At 43.0% G+C, this 22,597-nt stretch overlaps 1 protein-coding gene across 30 annotated transcripts in view; it reads right to left on the bottom strand.

Moving 5' to 3' along the window:
- Window positions 1-22,597, bottom strand: part of MYT1L (myelin transcription factor 1 like) — a 365,607-nt gene that overhangs the window by 319,168 nt on the left and 23,842 nt on the right. For all 30 annotated transcript variants that reach the window (XM_019752014.3, XM_074331624.2, XM_074331629.2 and 27 more), the window contains exon 2: window positions 5,282-5,369. The gene's annotated coding sequence lies outside the window, so the exon portion shown is untranslated. The remainder of the gene's footprint in view (window positions 1-5,281; window positions 5,370-22,597) is intronic.

Here is a 22,597-nt window from a genome sequence, read left to right as displayed (position 1 = left end):
ACCAGAGGACACACAGTGCTGGATCATCTCAGCTGTCATCTCTGACCCCAACCACTTAAAAATGATTGTGAAGCTCAAGGAAGCTACCTCTGGAGCAGACCTTTGTTTTCAGGTCTCTCATATCATTTAATATTTCTTAATATCTTGACAGTTGTGACACTTTAGGCCCCACTATGGTTTTCTGGTCTGGGCACAGATGACAAAACTCCCTTTGTTCTGTGGTCGAGCCCTTATGCTGTTATAAGGGCTAATAGTATTTACTTTCCCTGTGTTTCATGGCTACTCCTGAATGGGACTCCAGTCTCAAGCGTGGAGGAAAATAATGCCTCTTCCATATCAGAACTCATACATTATGAGTCACGATTTAGTCACTAAACATAAAAGCAGCAGAAGGAGAGAGAGAAAGAGAGGTGGGGGGAGAGGACAAAAAGGGGAAGGAAGGCGGGAGGCAGAGAAGGAATCAAGACTGCTCCTCAAACGCCCCCTGGCACGTTGCTCCATGGCTGGGTTGCTTTTCCTGTCCACCTAATTATACCTCCAAGTTTATTAGCGAGTTGGTTTTGAGCTAAGTGAAAGCTTTTCTTGTATTTCCCATTTGCTAATCTACGTTTACAAGGGTTTTTTTATTTATACCCTCAAATTGGCAGACATTGGACAGGAAGCACTGATATTTTCTTTCACTTACTTCTTTTAATCAGAGCACACAGACTGATGACTGAGTGACAACTGTTGTTAACAGGCTGGACTCACAGTGTTTACCTAGTGAAGAAGCAGAGACCAGCGTGTGGTATAAAGTCAAGAATGGGGATACGAGGTCAATGAAACCAAAGCTTTGATGTGGGAAAATTTTATGGAATTTGAAGTAGATAAGATGTAAGAAGTGTAAAAATAAGTCTCAGGAAGGAAAAGTGAAGAAACAATAAATATAATCAATTACCAAACTTAAAAAGTAAGACAGCATTTATGAACTAAACACTTCTGTGAACTCAAACAGAAAGCACTAATTTTTCTAAGAACGCTCTCTTGACAGGAGGATTTCAAGCATATACTATTCATGCTCATACGTGTAGTTCACAGTGTTTATGGATTGATGTGTTTCTGTTGGTGGTGTTTCTGTATTTTTGCACATCGAAGTTGCCTTGTTTGTAAGTATTTATCTCTAAGACAACCAAGTGTTCGAGAAACTACTTGGAGTTCAGAGTCTGGAGTAGGAAAGTCTCTCCCCCACCACACCCTCATGCCCACCCACAGTACAGAGGTGGGGAGCTAAAAATCAGGTGACTTCAACCCCAGACCTGATTCTTCAATTTGACCTTGGGTACAGAAGCGCAACAATGGAAGAATTAGGAAAGGTCCCCAAGAACAAAAGCGTGTCATTAGAGACCAAGGCTAAGATCACCCACACCCTCGTATTCTCAATTCATATGTACAGATGCGAAGGATGGACAGTGAAGAAGGCTGATAGGAAAAGCACAGATTCATCTGAAACATGGTGCTGGATGGGAGCTCTACGGAGACAGACCCTGGACCGCCGGAGAGATGAGCCAGTGGGTCCCAGAGCAAATTGAACCTGAACATGGCTGGAGGCCAACATGACGACCCTGAAGCTGTCCTCCTTCGGGCACATCCTGAGAAGGCGGGTTCTTTGGAAAAGACATTCATGCTGGGAAAAGCAGAGGCAGCAGGAAGAGAGGAAGACCGATACGAGGTGGACTGACTCATAAAAGAAGCCACAGGCTGAGTCTCCGGGAGCTGAGCAGGGCTGCTGGGGACAGGGTGCTGCGCACGCCACTCATTCATAGTGTCGCCAGGAGCTGGAGCTGACTCAACAGCAAGTAACACGCACGCTACACAACCTCTTTTTCAGCTTCCTCCTCTTGGATCTGGAAGACACTGCTTCCTACCCTGGAGAACTGTCAGCCTCACAGGACACAGCTCCACCACAGAAGTGTCCATGACTGTGGCCACACCTGCGGCATGTGCTAAAGGCACATTCCAGGAAACCACCCCACAACCTGAGTGGTGTCAGAGCCATGTGAACATGGCCCAGGCCCCCAGCACAGGACTCCAACCTACGGTTTGGAGTTCGAGTGCCACACAGAACACCGTGCCCTTCATTTCACAGATGAAGTAACTGAGGCCTACGGAAATTGAGGGGCTTGTTGAAAGTGGCAGATAGAGGACAGACATCCGAGGTGCCCCATTTTTAGGTCAGGTTTACCTTTTACACCGAATTCACAACCCTGACAAGGTTTCTCATGTCACAATCATTAATAGTTTAGGGCAAGTGCCTTTTGTTTTCATTTTAACAAAATCTTTGGTAATCTACACAAAAGTAGGGGGACATCTCTGTCCTCGTGGTCATTTGGGGGAAACTCTCCAACTAACCCATTCGTGTTGTCAAGAATTGAGGTCAAATTTATTCCTTTATAGGAATTTTTCAGGTTTAGTATAGTAACAGTTTAATTACCTTGAGTAACACAAGTTATTTAACTTGTATATTTAGAAAAATAAGACAACTACCATCAAATATTTGAAATATTGTCATATGAAATAGAAATTAGCCTTTAGCAGCTAGAACAGTTTCTGACTATAGCAGATTCTTAAAATACATCCCTTGAATTAGATTGAGTTGAACTGCTCTCATTTCATTCTAAATCTCTCCAGAGGCTAGAATTAGGAACAATAGGTCTACAATATAAAATCATAATTTCACAACCAAAATTTTATGAATAATATTAATATTTCAACCATTAACACAAACCAACAATGGAATGGGCTGCCTTGCTGGATAATAGGCTATCACTATCCATTTGTGGAAATATTCAAGAAGTCAAAAAAAGAAAGCTCCTTGTCACAGGTTGGTGGAGTGGGGGCAGAGTAGTCTTACAGTACCCTCTGCAGTACAGTAACAAGCACCACACAAGCTTTCTCTAATGACTGCGGATCCGGAAATACTCGGGGTTTAGGAATCAAGAATAATCACTGTCATTGTGCTAAATGGAGGATGATGAGATTATATGTTTAAAAGCAAATGTGTGAGTGTTTTTCACACGCACTCAGTGTAAGCGTGGACTCCATCACTAAAGGGTGACCCGTAAAAGCAGGGGCCGTGTCCTATCCATTTACTTAGCAACAGTCTTCTTAGTGTCTTACACACCAGCTGGGACCTCACACGTTAAATTCATCTCTAAACAAGGGAATGAAAGTGCAAGATTTGGAACTAAGTTATTGGGAATTCAGAATATATATTGAAATAAAATTTTAGTCTTTTAAACCTACTCTGAGATTACTTTTTCTTAAGGTCAAATTCATAAAGCTTGTATACGAAACCTCACACCATTCAAACACTGATGGTTTGTTATGTTTATAGACAGGCAGTCACATGAAAAGACTGATGAATGGAGGAGCATTTTGAAAGTATTAACATTCTCAAAAGGCTAAAAATGTACATGTCCTTTGACCCAGCTACTATAATGTTAACTTATGTTACAGAAAACTAACAGTGTAAAAAATTTTAGGTAAAAAATTGGTCATTAAAACTTATTTATAAAGCAGAATTTAAAAAGCCAACTGATAAAATTACAATAGAGGATTGGCTAGATATATTTTAGAATAGCCATGAAGTGGAATACTATATACCATAAAAAATGTTACTGAAATATATTTACCGCTATAGAAAGATATGTATGAAGCATAAAGTAAAAAAGGAGTAAAGAACAAATATACAGTATTATCCATCTTAATTTAAAATTATATATGCAAAGCAACAATTGTGAAGAATTTTAAACCAACATAGTAATTATCACTGAATTCTGGTACTCTCAGTGTTTTAATTTTTTTATTATAATGTATGTATATACATATAGGTATATATGTATATGTATACACACACACACATACTCACACACACATATGCACACTACTACTATAATTTTCTACAATGGGCATATACTAATTATGGAAAAAAAACTAAAGTTAAAAAATCGATCTCTCTGGCAATTCGATATCAGTGGGAATGACAACATTTAGGAGATAAGTTCCTGACAACATTACCACCAAAAAATGAAGGAGATTAAAGAGATAATGCCTTGAAAAATGCATAGTTTTTGAACAATTAAAAAGTAACTGTGTACTAAATAGAGACTTCCAGGCCCAACTGACTGGTTCACTTCTGACGTCTTGATGGGGATTAAATTTTTCTTATGTATATGAGCAGCAATTCTCAGTCCTACCCACTCATCATTGTAAGAGACAGCAGAGGTCCAGAGGAGTCACATGTGTGCTTCAAGGTTACAGGACAGGGACAGAGGTCTCTAACACATCCTGGTCAAGTTAATGCTACTCATTAATAGAGCTGAAAAGTAATGAAATTACATTTCAGGATAGATTTTAAAAGGGATACAAATGCCTAAAGTGTGCCACCACGGAAAAAGGAAACTATGGTGCCAAAAAGGACTACAATTCTGGGTGAATTTTTTGTAATTGATGTGACCTGGACCAGCTGTCTACCTCCCTCAGCCCTGGTCTCCTCTTGTCCCCAGGGGGGTGGTGATATTTCCTTTTTAAGAGTACAGTGAGGGTCGAAAAAGACAATAAACAGGAAGTTACACAATGTGGCTCTGACTCGAAGCCAGGATGTGATACATGCTAAACATTAGTAGCAATTTGCCTCTCCACGTACAAATCAATAGTGAAGAGGAATTTTACAAAAGAATAACAGATTTCAAAAAATGTCACTTCTAACCCTCAACACTCTGCGTCTGTCACACACTCCACCTGACAAAGGAAATACCAGATGTATGGGTTATACACAGAGGCTCAGTCAGTACTCTTAACCAATTGGTTTCTAGAATTTTTATGAGGCCCCAATTAAAGAATGTGAGTGGAAGAGTCTGAAATCTACAAGGCACCATATAAATATCAGTAATGAAAAGAGAGGCAGCTAAAAACACTAGTAGGCATACAAATATGATTTGGGTTAAGGCCCTCAGCTTGACTGATCTGTTTTTGAAATATCTGGATTACATATGATGCTCTCATCAGTGTAAAGATGTAAGAAAAAGTCAGTTATGTGCCAGCTTAACATGGATATTTAATCAACTAAATGATAATATAAAATCAAAGCATCTAAATATCGAAAACAAGAAATACCGCTAGAAAAGAACCCTTTCCCAACAGGCCTAATTCGACATCAGGCATCACTGCAGTCTGAGTTCTACTTGTTTCCAGGTAACCTCCAGAGCCCTACCAAGTCCAGGCCCCATGTGTGTTAACATACCACACTCTGTGACTCCTCAGTGTCAACGTGGATCACAGGACCGGCACCTGCTACACGCACCTCAGCCTCAGCCTCCGCGGGAGCCGCTCTGCATGAAGAAAAGATAGGACAAGTGGTTAGTGGACTTGAGTGTGTCCCCCTCACTCGATGGGGATGGATGGTTTCCCCGCGTGTGAGCTCTCGTCCTCCAGCCAGTGGAGGCCGTGCACACACACGCTCACACTCACTGCACTTCAGCTGAGGAACAGTCCTGAGCTGCACACAACTGTGTGTCCTCGAAGGTAGAGTGCTTTTGAAATAAAAGTCTGTGCTTCAACAGAAATTACAGAACAAAGTCAGGTATGTGTAACTTGAGTCAGTCCCCAGAGGTCTGGCCTACAGAGACCACCAACAAAGGGAAGTGAGTCAGAGTGAGCTCAAAGGCCCAGGACAGTGCCTGCTTGCCAGGTAGAAATCACTGTTATCAACAGAAGGTTCTGGACTGCAGGGTGTACACTTTGGAATCCAATAGGGCAGTGAATACAAAATCAAGTAAGAATCTCAAAGTCAGATTGCTTACCTAAGGCCATATCAGGACAATGAAAGGAAGACAGGAAGTGAAAGGAATGAAGTTTCTGGTATTTCCTATTTTCTAGGTTTACATGGAAAACTGGGGTTATTGAAGAAAAGGAAAAGAATTCCTTTGGAATATGAATCAACTTTTTCTAACCACCAACCACATTCATTCCAATTTTAGCAGCTCTGTGGGAGGAAAAATGAACATGAAATTCTATGGTTTCCACTTCACATACATCTTTACCTTCACCTGGAACGCCCTCTCTCTCTGGGTCTTTGCAGCCTATTTTGTGTGATGATCGTGAAAAGAATAAGCATCTTCATAGTAAGAACAGCACAAACAATAACTCCCATTACTGGCTATCGAACTGAGAAACCAGACTCTATTAGCTACTGTGGGCCCATTAGCTCATGTTCTGTGGGCTCAAGATGTTAGGCAGCTCGCTGCGACACACAGAAGGTGGTGGGCGGGGCTCAGAACACCATTTTCTGACTCTAGCGTTCTTTCTGCATCGCCAGGCTACCCTGCAATTTCTCACCCCCTCCAACACTTGCACCCTGAGTTCTTCACTGCTTTCAAAAACATCTAACATTTGTGAACATGCTTTGGTTCACATACTGACCTCGCCCCTTGTGCAGACAGAGTTGATGACTTTCCCAGGACAGTATCATCATTATTAAAACCTGGAGACCATTTTAGATTGCTCAAAATCAAATGAAATATATGTACACTTTAAAAAGAAGTAATGCAGATATCAAATTTCTGATGATTTCTAACAAATGGTGAAAATAAAGCAAGAACCCATTAGAAGATACTTAGGAGAATTTCAGGCCTTGCAACCTTTACTTTATAACTGAAAATGACAGCAGCAAATCTAGTTTCTACTTGGGTTAGTGTACCCTTGCCTACTGTCAGTTAGAAAAAAAGGCCTTAATGGTTTTAAGTGGCCCAGTGGTTCCCTGCATGTGGGTATAGCAGGCAAGGTTATCTGTGAACAATGACACCAAGAAACAAGGGCCCAGTGCTGGTTGGAGAGCTATTCCTGCGCAAACATCAGCCTTAATTGGTTTCCCTGGAATGGTTATCTGCACAATGGGAGGAGGGGGGCATAAATTTGAGGGCAGGGAGGGAAGGGACTAATCAGACGGACAGATGGGGTGTCAAAAACAACATTACTGAGTCCTACTGTCCAGTCCACTTAGAGAAGTTGATAGCAAACAAATAGGATTAATTAATGCTCACGTAATCAAGTAAGAAAGATAGACAGAGATGTATGTATATACACACGTGCACACTTATTTCATCTAAAATTGCCATTGCTTTGATTTTCATCCTGGCTCTCATGCAAAATACCAGGCTTAAGACACATACAGATGCCCAAAATTAAGTGACTTAAAGAACCCCTGGCTAGTATGGGCAAGTCCCAATCCCTTTAATTTATTTAAAATGTAAATAATCTAATCACTGCATATGAAAAAATGACAGATTTAAAAAATACAGGGTAACTTCCTCATTTGTAAAATGAGGGTAATGCGTTGGATGATCTTTAAGATCCCTTTTGATCTCTACAATTAAGCTTCAGCTATCAGGAAGTTGGTCTTTAAATTTATATAAATATTCTAGTAAATTAAGAGTTATTTCATACTGTCTTTGAGACAAAATCAGAATTATTTGCATGTCAATATCACCACTTTTTAAACAGAGGAGAAGCGATAAACTTTCCACGGAAACAGTAACAGCAATGCAACTACAGCTTCATTGACTGGTCTAACTCTACAAGTCAGTACCAACCGTAGAACACGCTGGAGATTTAAGTGGAGTGATATCAGAACTCAAGGCTTGACTTCAAGAACTCTAGCAGATACACAGCTCACACTAAAGGATTTACTTGCCCTCTTCTATAGCCTTCCCAAGACAGACATCAGATTTCTCGTTAGAGATATCATTTAGTCTCATTTTATACTCTCAAAACTGACAGCTTCTTAAATCAAAATTAGTTAATGACAAGTTATTTTCTTTAAGATAATTACACTTTAAAAACTTCCAACCCTTTGATATAAACTACAGGCTTATTTTTTTTGTTTTTCTGTAGGTTTCTGTGGCTCGTGATCAGAGGTAGGTCGAGATTCCTTATTCCCTGAGGGAGACCATGGCAATGGGGATACTTGTCTGTGCAGACAGACTCTTCCACTGACAACAGTGAGACTGAATCAGAAAGGGTGACGATTTGCTCCTTAACCCTGAGAAAACTTGGTACGTGCAACCACCTGGCTAATGAGGGCATATTCTGACTTGTGCTAGCAAACAGGCTGGGCCTTTTTTGCATATTAGCCTAAAAGTTTGTTTCTTTATATATTTGTTGATTTATGCACATATTTTTCAGGCTTATACTATTCCTCCCCACACTTCAAGTATGGTAATAGTATAATTAATTCAAAGTCTTAATTTTTAAAAAAGCACTATTTGTTTTTTGGTTTTTTTTCAGGCCAGACTAGCTTCATTTAGTGAGCTAATTTCCATATATACTTTATGGAAAAGTTGGGCTGTGAGAGGTAAATACAAAATATCTCCAAATATATGAACATATAGCTATAGCCTATGGCAATAATAACCAAACAATCCTAACCACCAGCTAACAGCTGTGTGAACTTGAACAGTCATCTTTTTGTAAGACCAGAACAAGCTCTCTTGTGCCATTAGTGGCCGTTGCTGGATGTTTTGCAATGGAAACGTAACTCTTCTTGGTACTGCCAAGCAGGCTAAATGGAATAGAACCAAAAATCCTCTCTAAATGGAGTGAGCAGATGACTGATACTTTAAAGCATGTGCTATCTGAGAAATTATGTGACTTTCTTACTACTGTCTGAGGGGATGAAAAATTAGATTTATATGTAGATCCAATTAATTGCCTAGAGTCTGTAGTCCCCAAACCCCAAGCTCACCTGCGTCGTGGCATAAACATAGCCTCACTTTCACTCCAGTGCCAACAGGGTCCCAGGAGGTGGGTCCCACAAGGTGGAGGGAAAGAGAAGGGCGAGTGTGCAGTGAAAGGAAATTTGCTCTCTGGGGAAGACCCATCCACGTCAGGTGCAGGGTCTCCAGTGGGAGTCAGGGTATTTATGTTCTGACAGTGGCTTGGCAACCCCCATCGCAACATCATCCATGAATATCACGATGTCAGCCACCCACTCGTGAACTACAGTACACAGGCAGAAAACAGAAGGGCGAAGGCATTTCTTGGTCTCAGTCTGGGCTCCTCTGCTAACTCTGGAACCCCATTCTCGGGCTCGTTTCCCTCGGCAGTAAAACAGGAATCTTTAACAGCCTGTCTTCTATCTCTGAGGGCCCTCAGCTCACACCCAGCTCCTGATTGAGCAAATGTCCACATGAGCCCAGGAGGCGAGTAGGGACCAGCCTGGAGCCCTGCTCCTACCTTATCTGCTTTCAATTTTAAAAAGGGCTCTTCATTAATGAACAAGTGCAAGTCATGGGACTAGATGACCTCTCAGTCCTTTCCTGCTCAACGAGGAGATGCTATGTGCTGGTGTAAAGGCAAGAACACGCTGTACGGATTCACCTTGTGTGAGCCCAAAGCTTACATTATAAAGACACACAAAGCTGACGTGCGCAAAAAGATAGCAATGACGTAAGGGCACCATTCAAGCACAATCACGTACAATATGCACATTCCAACTGGGAGGCTATTCCTACAAGGAACTGAAGGCTAAATGTCAAACTTCTGTAAATCGTCCACGAGCCTCACCCCCACAAACCGGCTCGCTCTTTCCCTTGCTCATCCTCACAGAGAGGGAGGAAGACAGGGTAGTTCTCAGCCCTGGACGCACATTAGGATCCCCTGGGGAGCTTTGGGAACGTCCTGCTCTCCACCTGCAGGGCCAGAATTGGCCTGAGGTGAAGCCCACGCATCAGTTTCTTCTTTTTTTTCAATTCATTGGAATATTGGTTAGTAACATTATATAAATGTCAGGTGTACTTTATAACCCGTTTCTGTATACTTTACTGTATGCTCCACCCGAAGTCTAGTCTTCTTCCATCACCATGTACTTGACCGCTTTAGCCCTCTTCTGAAAAATCTCCCCAGGTGACCCTAACATGCAGCGCAGGCTGAGAACCACTGGCTCAAAAGAAAGCTCAAAGTCTAGCCAAAGAAGCCCAGATCTGAATTGGTATTTTCCGCCACTTCCTGGCAGTATGAACATTACAGTTCAACTAGCTCCTCCATTAGCGGACTAGGAAAATGACAAAATAATAACAGCACGTGCTGCAGTCACCTTATAGGGTTATGACAAAAATCAATTTGGAGATACAAGGGGAACGGCCTGGAAATACAGCTCTACAGAAACCATATTTTTACGTAAGGAAAACTCAGAGAAGTAAAACTCAAAACCACGGACAAGGCACAGAAGTAACACAAAAAGTGAGAATAACCAAGTATCAGAAAAAAGGGTCATATTCTTGGGCTTTAGCTACAAAGCTGTGGTGGCTTTTCTATCTCTTGACTATGAAACCAGTGATTTATGATTAGAGCTCAAATCCCTTTATAAGATAAAAGCGTCCTGGACCCAGGGCAGTGAGATATATAAGCCACGATTTTATATATTGGAGCTGAAACGGGAAGTCCCCTGAACCCGTGATTCAGATTTCATCCAGCAGGCGTTTACTCCCTGCCAAGAGCTGAAACAGGTAACTCTGAGGTGTGAGACGCAGGACACTGAGCCAAGAGGAAGACACCAGGTCCTTGTCTAAACAGATGAGACGCAACAACAAAGGGTGATATAGTCGTTAATGGAGCAGGAGGGAGGGAAGCCATCCTGTTCAGATGAGACTCAGGGTCCTGGTCCGTGCGTGATGACAACTGTCCACGCAATGCTGTCAGGTGTGGCAGGTTTCCGGGGAGCCTGCTCTGATACGACAGTTGCAGAGGTGGCTCTCGCCCCCAACCCAGGAGTCACTGTGGGCCTAGGTTTGGGAAGGGCCCTGACATCACTGTCACATGGTGTATTTAATAATTTTAAATATTTCTGTAAGCAGTCTTCGAGCTTTTACGGGGTATCTCTTAAAACTTAAAAAAGCATGATTCTAAGAGTGCCAGGGCAAGCATGGAAAACACTGGAAATGCACAGAAGGGGTGTGCTCTGCGCCCAGGGCCTCTCAGAGCCCCGGGTGTCTCCTCGAGGCCGCTGAGCCTGGGCGGTGGCTGCAGGGTTCTGTGCTCACCGCTGCGGGGAGTGGGGAGGAAGAGACTGAGTTAAGTGGGCGGGGACAACACACAGGGCACACGCAGGTGCCACTGCAGCAGGCGCAGGGTACAGGCAAAGGAGGCCACGCAGCTCTGGGGGGACCGGGGCGTTGCAGAGGGAAGAGCAGCCTGGTCTCCCACCAAGCTGACTTCCTGTCCTCATGTCCCCTGGGTGTGTGGCTTTTCTCAGGTGGGACCTGGTAGGAGATAATGAAACAATTCTATACCCAAACGTCTGTGCAAAAACACAGGAAATTAGAGAAAAACTTACAAAGTCCACAAAGCCTTAGGTTGGCTACATAAGGAACTTTGGGGGCCATTCCTCAGTTCCCTTCTGTTTGCTGCTTCTCCCTTTCTTGTATATGTCTGGACCACATATGGCCCTCCCCCCTGTGACACGACCTCTGGGAAAGGACAAGAAGTCCCGGAGTGACAGGTGTGCAGGGCAGGCTGTGCCCTCCTGCGGCGCCTCTGAGGGCCCTGGCCAGACCCGGGGCACACAAGACGGTATGCACCCCGCCTTGGCGGCCACACTCCCCCCGGCTCACGTCGCACGACAAGTCAAGTTTGCATGTGTCATTAGAACACAAGCACAAGAGGTTCGGCGGCTAGGGTTTCCGGGTGGGAATTCCCGCCCGTTCTCGGGAATTGTTTTCGCTTTCCGACGCAGTCCCGAGAAAAATTGGTCGGGAAATTGGGAAAATCTGCTCCTTGCCTTGAACCCAGGTGGTTGATAGTACTGGCCGTCACTTTGTGGAAACGATTCATGGTGGAGAACAGAAAACAGTTTATATCTCGGGATCGGAAACGGGAAAGCGAAAAAATTCCGCGAGGAGTCCCACGGGGGAGCCCCCGGAAGTCTGCGCGCCGAGTGGGAAGCAGACAAGAAGCCGAGGAGCTCTTCTCCCCACCGGCCCGGGCAGCTCTTGTCACGGGAGCCCCGCGTCCGTGAGCAGGAGGGCGAGCGAGCAGAGGCGGCGGCGGCGAGTCCGTGACACCGGGAACAGGGTGCACTCCTCACGGAAGGACGCTTCCCGAGTGTCACCCTCCTTCACTTGCGAGTCCCGCTCACAGAAGCACCTCAGTCCCACAGGAAGGGGAAGTGGCGGCAGCGGTCCCGGGGCCTCGTCCTCAGCCCTCGCCCTCGGTGGGGTGGGACCAGGGACAAGGCCGACGCCAAGGCGGGAGAACAGGCCGCACCTTCGGGGCGCCTGCCCGGAGCTCCCAGGGAGAAGGCGGGCGTCGCGGCAGCGCTGGGCATGAGGGCGTCACCGGGGCACCGGGCGGCCGAGCTGAGCACAGGCTCCTGGAGGGGCGGCGGGGGCCGCGTGACGAGGCGTCGCACCGGCTCCTAAACGTCATACGTGGGCAGGAACGGCCGCGGCCACCCCGCTGCTCAGGCAGCTCCTCAGGCCGCTCCGGTGCCTCCGGCTCTGGCGTCCTCCACGCGGAGGCGCCGCGGCACTTCCGGGAGGGCCGTCGGGGGCAGCAGGTGGTGCGGCGTCACTTCCGGCGGGCCGTCGGGGGCAGCAGGTGGTGCGGCGTCACTTCCGGCGGGCCGTCGGGGGCAGCAGGTGGTGCGGCGTCACTTCCGGCGGGCCGTCGGGGGCAGCAGGTGGTGCGGCGTCACTTCCGGCGGGCCCCGCCGGCTCCCGGAAGCGGGCCTGTGCGTGCGAGCCCGTGGTGAGGCTCGCCGGTTGTCCTTGTTGCGCACCCAGGAATGGCCGCGTCTCAGAGACAAGGCGGAAAGAGCGTCGGCCAGGACCGTGTGACTTCAGCCTTGAGCTTAGCAAACCGTCATCCAAAAGGCGAACTTGTCCCCGTACTTAGTACAGTACGACTGAGGCCAGGCAGCCCACTGAAGGAGTGATGAGCCCTGTGTTCCCATTAACATGTAAATGGGACCAAAAAGGGGAGGGGCAGCCTTTCGAGTAGGAATTCCCTCAGTTTTACAAACGAGACCAAGTTGTTTTAAATGTGCTTCACTTGATCCCTTGTTATTAGGGAGGCTGAGGGCAACCTGATGCTCATTTTACCATTGACCTTGCAGAAGAAACCAATTAGTAAGTACTTGTTGAAACAGTGGCACGTGCACAACACTCTGCTGGGTATTACAGGAGCTATAGCTTTGCATCAATATCTATATCTGTATCTTTACATACAGTCCCTGTCCTCAAGCAGCTAACGTTTTAGGTACGGAAGCAACCAGTGTACATGAACTCGTTCAGCTAAGGGCGATTAGAAATCATGTACTTTCCTCTTAGGCAGTGATCGCCCCATTGTGGTAGGTATTCAAGGAAAATTGGATCAGCAGACGAATACATACCAGGCAGGTTTTTAGGGAGAATTCCTGAATTAGGAGACATGCTGGACTAGATGAAAACTATGACACATCCCTCTCTGTCAGACAGCCCATGATACTAGTGCTGAGGTCTTTGGAGTAGGTATATACTCAGAAAAGAGAAACCGTAGACTGGGCAGGAGTCAGGCGCACAGGCCTGGAGCCTGAGTGTGATGCAGATGAGAAGATAAGAGAAGGACGTCCTAGACAGAGGGAATCGGAGTCACGCTACTTGGAGGCCAGGATGATGGCGATCCATGTTCAACATGAAGTATCCTGAAACTGTTTTATCTGCTGTGTATCATCCATTTGGTAATTGTGTGCAGCAAGACCACAAACATCAGATAGTTTCTTCTGCTATCCAGCCACTGCAAGAGGCTTACCCAGGACATGGATGCTTTCTATTATGGGGGAAGGAAAGTCAGACAAATGCGAATGTTGCCAGAGAGAACGAGAGTGGGAGGAGAGACAGACAGACAGAGTGACAGAGAGACAGAGGCAAACTTTTTGCCCTCTATATCAGTTTCAAAAGAGTGCAACCCAAATACATAAAATCAGGAAATTCAAAAGCAGTTATATTTAAGAGCCCCAGTAGGATAAATATAGAAAATTTAGAAAATTTTATTTGGTTTTTCCAGGAGGTTCCTATAACCGAGCCAGAATTACTCAAAAGGAACCTTGAGTGGTTAAGAAATTTTGATATAAAAGTTACCTGAAATACAAGTAAGTGACCTGTCACTGCTCCTGAAACAAAAGCTGTTTGAGAGGCAAGAGGAAAAAAGTTCCTTTTAAAACGAATAGAAGAAAAAGAGTTTGTTATTCAGAGGAAACCAATCCTCCAATAAGAATGCTTGTCCTGATTAGTAAACTATTACTATTCCCATTTAGATGATTTGTTTTTAAGAGAAAGGATGTCATTCATGAGAAACATTTCCAATTTGAGGGGTGTCCCCCTTTGTTTGAGAAATTAAAAATTTAAAAAGTTTTATGATTAACATTAGGATGCCTTTTTGAGTATAGATGATATATGATTTTTTTATGTCAGTATTTCAGCAGTGATACAGACATTTTCTTTTTCTAGAAATGCTGTCTCACTAATGTCCTTAACTCCAGGAGAAAAGGAAAGGAAAATAAGTGTGGAAAAGAGGCTTTAGGACCCATTAATGTTAAGACAAGGAAATGAAGGGGGACAAAAGTGCAGAGACAAATGCTGCTGTTGCAAGGCATGTGCTGTCCCCGAGAGCACAGCTTGGTGTTTCTACACTGGGGAAGACAGCCCATGGCTGGCCTCGGTCTGAAGGAACCCGTGATTAGTGGCATCAGGAACAAGCTTTACTTCTTCATGGAGGGTCATTAAGAGGTTAGAACGCTGCCATGCCTAAGCCAATGTGTGCAGGGCTCTAACCTCACCAGAGGTTCCTCCAGCCATAACCACCAGCCTGACGCAAAGGTAAACAACTTCCCTTGCCTTGGTGGGGTGGCCAGCATCAGGGGAGCCAGGGTCTCCTTCTCAGATTTGCTCCTACCGATCAGGAGGATACTTTAGGGCCAATTGGAAAACATGTACTGTGTGTACATTTTTAGGGGGAGCCAGTAATAATGCAGATATCACCTCCCTACAAGTTCAGCTGGCCTCAGTAGGCACAACCCTTGTTCAAAGCACATTAGTTCTGCAGGTTTCCTCTGCTCCCACAGGCATCTCAGTGAAAGAACAAAAGCCCCATGTCCTAGAAATGCTTCCTGAGTCATTTTTCCTGCTGGGCCCAAGTTAGAAGCATTTTGAAATTTGTATTTAAATGCCCTAACAACAGGGTGACACAACTGGGGCATCATATTTGGGACAAACGTTAAACTGGATGGGACACCTAGACAAGAGGTGTAAACAAGGACTCCCAGGTACGCCACGACATATGGCCACTCAGCACAGTGCTTTGGACGGGGCCGAATCCACCCGTCCATTATCAGTGAAAAAGGCTCTCACCAAAGAGCCTTTTCCTCAGATGGGCCATGGCGTTCCTGTTCATTTCCCCCAGAGACAGGTTATAAAACCCCTACCGTCCAGGCACTTTCACTTCTCTCCACTCTCCTTTCCAACCACCCCACCGGCCACACGCACTACTCAGTGTGCAAAAAGGCATGAGCTCCAGGGAGGGTTTCAGTAATTTCTCAAGGAAGAACTAATGCATCCTTTTATACAGAATGAACTCTCCGCCTCCTCCTTGTTTCCATATGAGCACTTTCCCAATGAGGAAGAAAGGCCAGAAAAATAAAGTCAATGCCCGTAGGGTCATCTAAGGTAAGACAAATGGGCCCCACATTTTAGGAAAGCAGAGCTATTCTGAGAAATCATTGCCAACACCAATGTCATGACGCTTTTTACCTATTTTTCTTCTAGAAGTTGTACAGTCTCAGGTCTTACACTTAAGTCTTTAATTCATTTTGCGTTGATTTTGTATATGATAGAAGGGTCCAATTTCATTCTTTTGCATGTGGGTATCCAGTTTTTCCAACACTATTTATTAAAGAGACTATCTTTTCCCCATTGAGTGTTCTTGTCACCCTTGTAAAAAAAATCAACAGACAGTATAAGCATGGGTTTTTCTGGGTTCTGTATTCTGTCCTACTTGTCTAGATATCTGTCTTTATGGCAGCACTATCCTGTTTTAATTACTGGAGCTTTGGAATATATTTTTAAATCAGGTAGTGTGATGTTCTTTTTTCTCAATATTGCTTTGGCTATCTGGGGTATTTTGTGGTTCCACATGAATTTTAGGGTTGTTTGTTCTATTCTTGTAAAAAAAAATGCCATTGGGATTTTTTTTTAATTAGTTTCAGGTATACAAAACAATGTAATAGTTAGACATTTACGCCCCTCACAAAGGGATTAACCCCTCCCCCAATCTACTATCCCTCTGACATTGTATATAGCTGTTACAATTGCCATTGGGATTTTGACAGAGATTGCACTGAAACTTTAGATCACTTTGCATTGTGTAAACATGTTAACAATATTAAACAACAAAAGCAAAATAGACAAATGGGGCTACCTCCAACTGAAAAAAAAACCGCTCTGCACATCAAAGGAAACAGAGTGAAAAGTCAATTTACAAAATAAGAGAAAGTATTTGCAAACACATATCTGATAAGGGATTAATATTTAAAATATATAAGGAAATCCTACAATTCAACAGCAAAAAAAACAAGTAATTTAAATATGGGCAAATGACTTGAATAGACATTTCTCCAAAGAAAATATATAAATGGCTGAAAGGTACGTGAAAAGATGTCCAACATCACAAATTATCAGGGGATTGCAAATTGAAACTGTGAGAATGGCCATCATAAAAAGAGATAACAAATGCTGGCAAGGATGTGGAGTAAAGGGAACTTACGTACACTGTTTTGGTGGGATTATAAACTGGTACAGCTACTATGGAAAACAGTATGGAGGTACCTCAAAAAATTAAAAATAGAACTACCATATAATCCAGCAATCCCTCTTCTGGGTATTTTTATAAAAGAATTGAAATCATGAACTCAAAGAGATACTTGCACTACTCTCTTCATTGCAGCTTTATTCACAACAGCCAAGATATGGAAACAGTGTAAATGTCCATGGATGGGTGAATGGATAAAGAAAATATGGTATATACACACAATGGAATATTATTCAGCCTTAAAAAAGAAGAAAATCTTGCCATGTGTGATATCATACATGAACCTGGAAGATATTACGCTAAGTGAAATAAGCCAGACACAGAAAGACAAATACTGCATGATTCCACTTCTATGAGGTATCTACAATAGAAACTGAGAGAATGGTAGTTGCCAGGAGCTGGGGTAAGGGGAGTTGCTGTCCCAGAGATCTGTGGTACAACATTTTTCCTGTAGTTAACACTACTCTGTTGTACACTTAAACATTTAGGAGGACAATCTCATATTAAGTGTTCTTACTGCAATAATAATAATAATAATAATAATAACAATAAAAAGAAAAACCTGTTCTACTACCCACCCCTCAAAAAAGACATTAAGCGTTTCAGTGCACTTCATTCTCTCTCACATCCACTTTGGCTTCTATGTTCACACATTGCTAAATTTCTGAGGTGAGGACCTAGGAAGAAAGCTTGGGTATCCTGGATTAACTCTGGAAGGAAACTAAGGGAAGCAAATACCCATAAAATATTCTTAGCATATTTAGTCCCCCAAGTATCCTAGTAATTAGCATTTATGGGCTGTGAGGACCAGGTTTATGTTTGATTAGGCTCAGCTTTTAATTCTGGGCTGAAATATAAACAGACACACTCGACTTCCAAATCAGCTGGCATACACGCATTTGCTGGAAACCAGTATGTGCCTACTGATGACCGAATACCAGGGAGATGCAGAGAGAATTTAGATCTTTTGCTCAAAGGTCTTAACTCTGTGAGGAGGCAAGAGAGAAGTACAAAAACAACAGTGAACGCCTATGTAATAACAATTAGATGTGAAATCATTTGATGAAGCTTAAATATAAACATTCCTTCTGAGATGGGATTTGCCAGGGAAATCCTCATAAAGGAGATATGACTTAATTTTAAGAATGCCTTTCCAGTAATAATTTGCTAGCTGCAATTAAGAAACAAACAATGATAGTACAAAGTTTTGTAAACTTTCATTCAAATTAAAGTCTTTTCATTAAAAAAAGTGCCAAAATACTTATGTGATAAATGCTCCTCTGTGTTTTAAAAATGAATCTCCCTATATTCACTGCAGCACTATTCATGGGGGCAAAGACATGGAAACAACTAGTGTTCTTCAATAGATGAATGGCTAGATAAGAGGTCGCACATGTACACAGTGGAACACTGCTCTGCCATCAGAAAGGATGAAATGGTGCCGTTTGCAGCAACGTGGATGGACCTTGAGATCATCATGGAAAGCGAAATAACCAAGACAGGAGAAGTTGAGAACCGGACGACCTCACTCCTGTGTGGTATATAAAACTGAAAGCAACAGATAAACAAACAAAAACTTACAGACACAGACAACAGTTTCGTGGTGACCAGAAGGAAAGGGAGAGGGGTGGTAGAAGAGAGTAAAGGGAGGTCTCCTACGTGGTGATGGAAGGAGAACTGACTCTGGGTGGTGAGCACACAATGGGATATATGGATGATATATTATAGAATCGTACAATTGAAACCTATATAATTATATTAACCAATGTCACCCCAATAAACTTAATACATTTTTTAAAAGCACTTAAAATAAGATAAATATGGAAGTCAACACTAGAAGACACAACTCAAACAAGTGAATGTGACCGCTTATGAAGAAGTGACATGGTGTGGGGTGGGAGGGTAGTGTTGGAACCTTTTTTCCTTACCTTTTCACCCCTATTTGACTTTTAAAACTAGATATTACTTTAATAAAAATAAAAATTAACTTCCAAAGTGCAAAAAAGTAAAAATGACTCCCTTAGACCCAGTTATCCATCCTAAGACCTTGGTTCAGGGAGGGGTAAAGAAGGTGATGGCTATTAAGAGAACGAGGCTTCCTGAGGACGTCGTCAGTCATGGTATTGTTCCAGAATCTGAACACTGAGACCCACGACACAGACTTTCTCATGTGGCCTCACAGTCCCATGTACACGTGCACATACTGTACACGTGCACAGTGCTAGGGGACAACTCCACCCTCTGGCCAGGATGACTCTGTTGATTACAAAGGGGTATGGTTTGTTCCAGAAACCGAAAGCACTGGGTTCCTCTCCAAGGACGTGACACAGTGAGTCCTACTGAGGCACAGTAGCCACAGGCCTGTGGAAATCTTGGCTCCACCAGGTGACAGATGCATCTCTGCCCGCGTGTCGGGCAAGAGGAGACCTTAGTCCATGCCTGTGGGCTTGCCAGTCAGGACTCCATAGGTTGTGGTCGTCGGGAAGGGGACTGTGTCTGTGATCTGGAAGCGTGAGTGTCTGCCAGTGGGCTCCAGATCTCGTGTGAGGGGCATGGGAAGGGACGAGGTGGTGCCCTGGGCGCTGCACTGGGCAAGGGAAGTGTCTGCTTCCGGGAGACCCAGCTACAGGAAAACTGCTGTACTGTACCCACTGTGTTTGTTGGTGCACATTAAGTAAACTATGTATCCTACTGGATGTCTTTCTGTCAAAGGAAAACATAATTATCAATGAACTGGAAACGTCAAACATCTGAATACTTTATCATCCTTTTCTCTAGCATTGTTGAATGCTGACTCATCTACTCCTTTAAAACTGACAGTGAGAGTCTCCCATACACATTGGCAGGTTTATCCGAGGTTTCCTAAACATCCAGTCCCATCCAGACTCTTCCCATAGCATCAAAGTCTCTCACTTGTCAGAGTCCTAAATCATATGTTAGCTCTACATGATTTTTCACTAGCTTGCTGATGTAGTGTAACTTTTAATTAACATTACAGCAAAGCGGGGGTGGGGGGGGAATCAATATTGTTTGGTATATCAATGACTTTGGAGTGGTGCCTAAGCTTTTCAGCCTGGCCTGAGCTCCGTGTATTGTTATGAAATACCAAAATGGTCAGTATGGTTTCCTATCAGGGAACAACACGAAAAGGGATTCAATAAACTCAGAAAGTCAAATTCTTTTATGGAGATATTTCTTCTTGGTGTATAACAACTATTTGCAAGTTACTGGGAATAAACTTGATATGGTATGTTTCAAATATTCAAATAAATGTATAAAATGCACTCAGTTGTTTATGGGTGAGTATAGGTATTTAACTTCTGATTGTCTGAAATTCCCATCATTTATTATAGAAGATTTGATGTGACCATGTAATCTAAGTCTCCCTCATTTCTTTGTTTCATAGGAATTACCGAAGCAGAGCAGTCTATTACTTCCAATAGTCAATGCTCACATTTGTATAATCACTTATAGGTGATACGGGATTGCCCACAAACCACTCCTGTCCAAGGCCAACAACAGAGGGCATTACATGCACTTTCTCTTTGCATCGCAATAGTGAGGGGTGTATAGTTCCCCCAGCATTTACATAGTAACATTCTCCCAGTTTGAACAATATGCCGTAAGTGAAGCACATCTTTTCAAATAATAATAAAGTATTATTTGCCCAGTAAGTTGACGATTTCAAAGAATTGTGTCAGTTGTACTTGCGCGTTGTCTAACCACAGGGCGGGGGAGGGGAGTTGAACATTCTCATATGTGTTTAGTTATGTAGAAGATTCACAGGGAGTTGACTTTCCACGAGTTTGATTTGATTCACAAACAGCCTAGAGCAGTTCCATATTGCTGTGGATCTTAATGGTAATCAGAGCAAGGACCATCCGAGCCAGGTCCAGCCTCCTGCTCCATGAGAGCAGCCCACGTCATGCTCTTATTTCCCCATGACGCCTACTGTTTTCGCACTGCCCTGAACAGCAGCCGGTCACAGCCGCAAGACGACCAGACCCCCTTTCTCCCTTCCATCAGTGTTAAAGCCACATGGAAACCTGATTTTCACCAATCACCGGCATTTCTTAGAATTGATCCCGCCCCTTTTCTCTGCGTCTGTTTTGCCTTCTGTGAAGCTCTGTACTCCATCTCACTTGCCTGTCCCCTTTTCTCTATTTCCTAGTCTCTGCCCACCCATGTCTCTGTCGTTTTTCCTTCCTCTTTGTCTGATTTTTCCTGTATATAAGGAAACTATTTGAAACAGACATGTTGAAAATTCTTTTTGAACTCTAATATGTCCCATTTCATATGTGTAGGGCGATAAATTTATTTTTTATCCCTTTACTAGCAAATATCCAATTCACATTTTTGAGCCCTACTCTGTGGGCTCTGTTCCCAGCACTTGATTATAGCAGAGAATAAAACAAAAATTGAAGGACTGGTGAATATAGACGTTCTAAAAGTTTTCTTTCGTTGGAAAGTTAAATATGGAAATATTACGTATACCCACCACAGTGCCCAAATATTTAGTTCATGTGAACACGACCAAAGAAAACTCTTTAAATATATATTATATGCCAGGCTATGAGGTATATCCTGTTGAAACAAAAATAAATAACAAAAGGTTTGATGTGTTATAAAATAGGGTCACGCTCATAAATGTTCCTCTGTCTAGTCCTAGCTTTATATTCATAACAGGTTAATAATACATCCGTCAATTGCCTTTAAAGTACACAAACATAGCACATTTCACAACTACTGCAGAAAATGCACACACAAACATAGGGAAAAATAAATGGATATACATTACTTTCACAAATATAAACATAGCAAAATGAAATATAGTCTAAAAAAAAAATACAATATATCAATGAAACCAAGAGCTGGTTGTTTGAAAAGATAAACAAAATTGAAAATTTTTAAATAGACTCATCAACAATTAAAAACAAAAAACAAAAAAACATGGCAGAATATTGAAACAAAAACTAATTCTGCACACAGGTACTTAGCCAGACTTGAGGTTGAAAATTTAGGAGACTGAATAAATCAGGAACTAATGAACTTATTAGTCAGTAAATGTTGTCTAAATATTCCGAATATTTTGTCCCAATGATAAAAACAAACCCACAGAAGTGGTCTTGGTGGATTCTTTCCTGCGAGTTTGTTCACCTATAGCAGTGAGCTTTGAAAACGTGGGACCACTTTTCCTTTGAAATGCTGAGGAAGAGGGGTTGCTATACTTCTATTTTTGCCAGACTTCAAGACAAACTGACTGAGATGTCAAATTGCAGTGCCGATGCCTGCCACTCAACACGCTGATATATGCGCATCCCTGTCGCTCACGCTGCTCACAATGAGCTGGGGTTCTTTGCCTCCCTTGCAAGGGAGACAGATTTGTGTGCTCAAATGGCTGGGGCTGAACCAACAGTCGAGACCTGATCAAATACTTGAAACTCTCAAAGAATTTAAATGGGTTCCTTTGTCTCATCTAAAACCAAAATTATTAATTAGATTATAGTCATGGTAATATGCAATCATTATTTGATGTATGAACAAAGTCCTTAAGAGAGGGACCAGTAGACTGCTTTAAAGAACTAGATTTTTGTTTTAATGCAAAAGCACTTCTGACTTTTGTGACTATTAATGAATGTCCCTGAATCATAATTAGCACTGAGCCCTTTTGGGGTAAGTACATGTCTTTTTTTTTTTATTATTCTTTCAATACATTATTCAA

The sequence above is a fragment of the Rhinolophus sinicus genome, chromosome 2, assembly GCF_057876585.1.
Source record: "Rhinolophus sinicus isolate RSI-liver-muscle chromosome 2, RSI-T2T, whole genome shotgun sequence".
NCBI lineage: Eukaryota > Metazoa > Chordata > Mammalia > Chiroptera > Rhinolophidae > Rhinolophus > Rhinolophus sinicus.
Note: the sequence above shows the minus strand (reverse complement) of the source record. Positions and strands in the feature narration are given on the sequence as shown.